We start from the raw sequence: 7,379 nt of genomic DNA, 5'->3' as shown, positions 1-7,379 counted from the left end.
TGAATGGTTTACTGGGGCTTCAATTCTTGATATGTTGTCATTTTTAAGTAGCATTTACTCATTGCTTAGTTGTGTCTCATGGTAAGAGAAGTAGTAGAATACTGTGCAGTGAGAAAATATCGTGAAGTTGCTATCAAATATTTCTGTGAGTAGGACTGAATAGTTACATGTTTTAGTTCCAAATTCACTGCTGTTAGATGATGCCTGGTTGTTAACATGCCTGTCTAAAGCAACTGAATGGGCTAATAGTTTTTTTTCTGTATTTTTTTTCACAAAAGCAGTGCAAAATGTGTGGGTTTTTTTAAATGTCTTAGCATTGGGTTGATTCATTAAATAAGGCCTGGGGGTTTTTATGAAAGCAAGGATTTGTGTTGTAGGTTTTTAATTGTAAAATGGCTTCTCTTTTTTTTTTGCACTGATGGCTGTACAAGGGACCTTCTCTCAGGCAAACAGCATTGGCATGGATTGATGAGCACCTTGAATAGTTTATGTAAATGTTAAGAGTGGTCCAGCAGGCTCACTCCTTGAAGGATTTATCATGCAATGCATGCACATCTAGAGTATGCATGCCACCACTAAAGTGCAGCTACTGTGCATTCCTTGAAATATGAAAGCTTTGATGCTTTGAACACTTGACAACTGGAATGTTTGTCTTGTTAAAATGCACTGTGTCTTCTGGCCATGTGCAGCTACATAAATGACCCCATAAAGCAGCTAAGTGTGATTCGTGTTGTAATTACATAGCCACCAACACCGACATTTCTGCAACATGCAGTTTTACATGGCACTTCACCAGTCTCATAAGCTGTAGTCATGGTGGCTCAGTGGCTATGGCACTCTGCTCCTGACCCAAAAGATATGGGTTCGATCCCATCCGCAGCGGTCGAATTTCGATGGAGGCGAAATTCTAGAGACCCATGTACTCTGCGATGTCAGTGCACATTAAAGAACCCCGGGTGGCCGAAATTTCTGGAACCCTTCACTACGGCGTCCCTCATAGCCTGAGTCGCTTTGGGACGTTAAACCCCCATAAACCAAACCAAATCATCAGCTGTAGTAATCTATAACCATTCTTTCCTTATTGTACGCTTAGCGTAATCTGCAGGTGTGCATTCATCAGGTCTTACTTTAACAAGGTGTCGCTGCTATATTGGGTTTGGTGTAAGGTAGTGCTTAGCAAAGTTCTGGGAAGAAAACCTTCACTAATTCCGCTCTGTGAAAAGACCATTAGTTGCCAATTGGTTGTTGATTGCTGCAGCTCCCAAGTAGTTTTTTGTTTTGCGATTTAAAGCATATAAAATGTTACTTGCACAGATAGCTCTATGGAAATCGGTGTCCACACTTTTCAAATCATTACTTTTAGTGAGCATTCTTACCTGCCTTAAATATATATTGATAGCTACTTAACATGTACTTGCCATTGTGTGTGTGTGTGCGCGCGCTAGGCCCTGTGGAGTGTGCTGTTACCGAGACAACCTTTTTTCAAGGCCAGTGGTTTGACATGCTGCATTCACTTCAGTGCATTTTATGTCATGGGTTACATGCAAACATGTTTGTGCCATTCAACTGAGAAGTGTTATAGCTCCATTAACTTGTGTTAGTGGCTCGTACATGCTTCTTATTTTTATCAATCCGGCTTCCTGGGAAGGAAATGTGTGCCTTTCAGTTTTTCACTCTCTCCTCTACATACCTAATGCTGCCCCTATTGTATTTACATCACAGGCTTAAGTGATGGCCACACATCCTGCTCTTGTGTTGTTCTGTACACCTGGCTATACACTATGATGTAAAAGGATGATACTGTGATACTATTTATTAAATATTGAAAGTTTACTTCTTATCATTGTTCTTTTTTTGTGTTTGTAGCATATTGCTTTATTAGAGCGTTTTTGTGACACTTTTCATGCATGGATGCATGCAGTTGTGGAGGGCATGGCACTGTTGGCAGTACTTGGATGTGAGGACTGCTGTTGTCTACGGGTGTTGGCGCAAGCATCGTGGCTTGTTGCAGTAATTGTTTTCTGAGCGGCTATAGCAGAGTGCACAAACATCCTGTTTGTCCTTTGGATTCGCCATCATCATTTGATCTGTGTTACACTTGCAGTTCGTGTTCACCGTTATACACAGTGTTTAAGCAAGGCACTTTCAAAAATTCCTTAACGTAGGGTGTTTGAACTTAAAAATAGTTTCAGCCACAACGGACATCAGTTACCTAAATATTCAATTATCAATTAGCTACCGCATTGAGATTTCCTAATTAGCTTTTAAATGGACAGTTTGAGGGCTAGTGCCAATGGCGAGTTCGCAGCCACGGACACGACGACGCCATTTCAGTTTTTGAAACCAAGAAAAAGTCAGTACGAGGAAATGTGGTGCTTTTTTGCACGCAAAACCGAAACTTCACGAGGTGAGCAGGAGCCCTGTGCAATGTCCGCTGGTGACTTGTTGCAGTGCTTGCGGTGCCAAATTCGAACTGGCCGCAACACGCCAGGCTCGTCGCTTGCTGCAAGGAAAAGGGAAGTCGCCGCCAACTACATGTCCATTACTTCCGACAGTGACGAACCAAAAGAAAGTGTATGCCATGGTACAATAAAGTAGGCAGTTTAAATTTGCCGTTTGGGGCTGTAGTCACTGCAACACGGCACCAGCAGACGTTGCACAGGGCTTTCTGAGCACCTGAAGCGCTCAGTTTCATTTTTCTGGGGTTTTAAAAAAGGGACTCCTCGCGCTGCAGGACTTTAGAGGACAACTTTTTCGTTTAGGAAAATGATATGACGTCTTTGTCCGAGGCTACCAACTAGTCATTGGCATTGTTTACTGAATAGTTGATTCCGTGAAACAGCTAAGCGCGTGCATTATGTAGCATTAAGGCTGCTGAGCATTCATGCCGTGTGCAAGTCCTCAAGAGCTAGCTGCTAATTTACATATTTTAAAAATTAATTGCTACTTCCTGGGACTACGTCGTTGCCGATTTCGCGCGTGAACCGGCCTTGCATTGTCGTATATAACTCGCATGATGTCGGGTCTAAGGATCTCTCGCCATGAAACGTCGCACTCTAATTGCAAGAATAACCGCTAAGAGGTTGATAGGCGAAGCAGGCCGGTTTGCAGAATTCTTCACTGCCCAGGTAGCACTGAAACAACAGTGTTACATTTTTGTTTTGGTCAAATGTTAATGTTCTTGATGTTGATTTCTTGTTTTCTAACATTTTGTAATGTTACAAACAAATGCTGGAATAACATTAACGTTTAAACAACATAACATTCTCGATAGTGGTAGACCAACCCTACACGAGCATGCTTCTGCAACGTTGGAGGCCCGCCAGTTGTGATCATGCACAACTTACGACGCTTTGCAAGAACCAACAGTGACGGCAACACTTGAGCTCCACTGTACATACAGCACAACATATACTATGAAGTCAAGCTTATACAGGGTCTTTCTCATAAGACTGTACACAATTTTTAAGAATAGGCTTTTTGAGTGAGAAGAGCGCTTTTTTCGGCATAGCATTGTCAGCGGTGTAGTACATCAGACTAGAGCTAAGACGTGTTAACATGATGATGATGATTATGGATTTTTATGGCGCAAGGGCAGCTATGGCCAAAGAGCGCGATGTCACAAGGTATTTTTTCTCAAGGTGGGGTCAGAGACCCATTTACCAAGCATTTCAGCCTAAATAAGCCGAGCACCAGACCAGGGGAAAGCTTGTACCCATTGTATCACCGGTGGGTACCCGGCGGCACTGGGGATCGAACCCCGCACCTCCCGCATATGAGGCGGATGCTCAACCACTTGGCCACCGCTGCGGTACGTGTTAACAGGCTGGTTAATTAATATTGAATAGTTTACTTTTGATGATTACTGTTAGGCTTCTTAATTGTTGAGAGGCATGTAGCCCACTCTAGGTAATAGCCATATCAGTTTTTAGAATCTCGAAAACGTGGTTACCCTAATCGCTGTGGCCCAAGAAATTTTGGCTATTTCAACTAGTTACGTGCACTGGAGAGGTTGCTTTGCCTGAAAGCTTCTTAAAAGCGCATGTATCAAATGTGTTCGGTTAATCCCCCAAGATCGAGAAGAAAAGCGCCGACCATTGAGCATGAAAACAATGACGAGAGGAGAGGGGAAGGCACTAAGACGCTGAAGTTTAAATGTTGACTGCAGATAACTCAGCCTCTACAAAACGCATTGAAAAAATTCTTGTAGGATATTCGTGAAGCGGCGTTCTAGCTTTAACACAAAGCTTACCGTGCCTCTGCTGAGAGCCCTTTTCGGAGGCCTTTTAAGTACCACAGTGTCGAAGTGCGCCACAATGACAGATTTTCAGTGCGTGAAGAATTGCATCAAGAAAGAAGAGAAAGATGAAAGGACTGCGGCAGATTTAGGATTTGCAAACGAATGTGCTACCTCTTCCTGCAATTCGAAAGCTGCAGCGGCTACAACTTTTCGACGAAGAAAGTTCGTTGTGAAAAAAAAGGACAGCTCCCTTCAAGATGCTGAAGGAACGAGGCACCATATCTAGGATGCTGCTAAATTGATGGAATAAAAGTTGAGGATGTGTGAGGTGAAGACGACTGAACAGAAGATTCGGCAAGCTGAGCGCAAGCACATTTTTTTTTTTATGCAACGTATAAATTACCACAGCGATAGCATAAGAAAAATTAGTAGCAAGCAGGAAAATAAAAGGTAGAATCAGGGGAAGCGGAAAAGACGAGCCATGGATATTTCTCGCGTGACTTCATGGGCGCCAAACTTTTTGCAGGAGTGTTTCCCCGCTCTCGGAGCAATGCGTGGATGCCAGCTTTTCTCAAGTGTGAATGCAGAACTTCTCATTCTACGGGGCTTTGAATTTTTCGCCTGCACGTGGGGCGCTTAGCCGTAACCACGACTGCGGGAACGGGCCCAGCGGGCGCAACATCAAGTAGCGCGACAAAGTGTCGCCGGTAACAGTGGCGACGGTTCAGGTTCGAGGCAACTGCCCGGGCCGAATAGAATTCTGCAGCATATCCCTAGCATGAATGTGGAAGAAGACTCCACAGCCTGAGGAAGCCGGATGGAAAACCATCTACCTGCGCTCAGGCTACTGGGGCTGAAAGCGATCCCCGGCCCCCATGGTGTGTGAAAATAAAAATTGGTTTTCGCGGAAAAGAAATGGCGCAGTAACTGTCTCACATATATCGGTGGACACCCGAACGGCGCCTTAGACAAGATAGTTTCGTCATCAATGGAAGTTCGCGATGAACACCTACGCCGCTACCCCAAGGACTCGTGAAAAGTGGTCGGGCACGGCCTGGACTCTGAAGCATCAGACGCGGTGTTGGAAAGAAACTTCAGGTCTGAGACGCATCGCATTCTCGGAGTAGGATGATTGGGGAAGTCAAACTCGGCGGTGATTGTCTTCAAGGAGAACCGAGTCCCTTTTTCGTCAACTATAGTCGGTTCAAGGGCAAGTGTTTCTTATAAAGGAAAACACGTCCCTTCTGCGCCAAGTGCGGAACAGTAGGCCACAGGTCGGAATGCTCTGCCCCTGCATAGATCCGATGCAGCATAAGTTGCATCATAAAACCGGTAGAGGGGTATTTATGCGCCCTGAACTGCGTGGCCTGCCAGGGAGACCATCCTACATATATTTCAAGGAGTGCGAAACCGAGTTTCTTAAGCTATTCATTATGGCGAAGAAAAATGAAAGCGCGCTCGGCATCTCGCTACCCTATTGAGGAAATCAAGCAAACCTACGCTGCTGCTACCAGGAGAAGCAGAATGGAGGATTTTTTGTCTTTTAATATGTTTGCTGAAAAACTGTTTCATGTATGCCCCTGCTTGAGCTTCTGTCTGCAGTATTTCGTAAAAACACGAAAACGAAAAGTATCCTCGAGGAAATAGAGGAAGATCGTCGTGCACTGAAGGGAACTCCAAACTGTCGGAATAATCCTGAAGATCCAGATAAAACAACAGGTCTGAATCAAGATCCGAGCTCCTGTATACACCTAAGACCTGCCAATCAAAGTGAACAAGGGAGGGGGAAGGCTCAGGATGCTTGCCAACGTTTCAAAAAGAGTACTTGTCTAACAAGGCAGCCTTATTCTACACAGACAAACCCAGAGACACAGCAAGACAGTAACCTTTACCCGTGACAGGGAACCCGCAGCAAGGATAGTGGTCATAATAATAATAATAATAATAATTGTTTTTTTTTTTGGGGGGGGGTGAAGGAAGTGGCGCAGTATCTGTCTCATATATTGTTGGACACCTGAACCGCGCCGTAAAGGAAGGGATAAAGGAGGGACTGACAGAAGAAAGGAAGGGAAGAGGTGCCGTAGTGGAGGGCTCCGGAATAATTTCGACCACCTGGGGACCTTTAACGTGCACTGACATCGCACAGCACACGAGCACCTTATAATAATAATAATAATTGGTTTTTTGGGGAAAGGAAATGGCGCAGTATCTGTCTCATATATCGTTGGACACCTGAACCGCGCCGTAAGGGAAGGGATAAGGGAGGGAGTGAAAGAAGAAAGGAAGTGAGAGGTGCCGTAGTGGAGGGCTCCGGAATAATTTCGACCACCTGGGGATCTTTAACGTGCACTGACATCGCACAGCACACGGGCGCCTTAGCGTTTTTCCTCCATAAAAACGCAGCCGCCGCGGTCGGGTTCGAACCCGGGAACTCCGGATCAGTAGTCGAGCGTCCTAACCACTGAGCCACCGCGGCGGGTGTGTGCCCAAGACCCGGAACCCCGATACCTCGAAGAAATGAGCTGTGCAGGGCGGCCTATTTAACCAGGCTCAGAGGAGCTAGAAGCGACCGACTACTGAATTTTAAGCACCCAATTTTTTTTTCCGCGTAACGAACAGCTAACGTGCTTGATTAAGCAAAGTTTTTATTTTTTTAGAAACGCTGTTGAAGATTTTGATCAATAATTTTTCAATCGGTGGATAGCCCCGTTATTACGTATCCCTATGCTGGAAACCATGAGCACCGAGCGCAATGGCGATTGCACGCCGAGAAAAGTGATGCAATGAAAACCTAAAACTAATATAAATCTGACCCGCCAGGCAATAATTAGAAAGCTTTAATATAGATTATATAGAATATAGTTTTAATCGTTTAATATAGGGCGAGAAAGAAAGCGGCCGCTGCTCAGGGGAAGAGACCACCGTGGAAGAGACGTTTCCTCCTCTTACTGGTTTGGGCAGCGGACGAGTGGCGGGCTCTGTGTGCGCTCGCTGGGCTTGTAAACCAGCTGTTTTCTTGCACTTCCAGCACATCTTAACAAACCACTATTTTTCGATAGTGTACTCGGGCTCCAGATGAATCTTCGGCAAGAATATGATCAGCCAGCTCAGATTTTAAGAAAAGGCAAAAAAGGTGTCA

Source organism: Amblyomma americanum, chromosome 1, assembly GCF_052857255.1.
Source record: "Amblyomma americanum isolate KBUSLIRL-KWMA chromosome 1, ASM5285725v1, whole genome shotgun sequence".
Taxonomy (NCBI): Eukaryota; Metazoa; Arthropoda; class Arachnida; order Ixodida; family Ixodidae; genus Amblyomma; species Amblyomma americanum.
Note: the sequence above shows the minus strand (reverse complement) of the source record.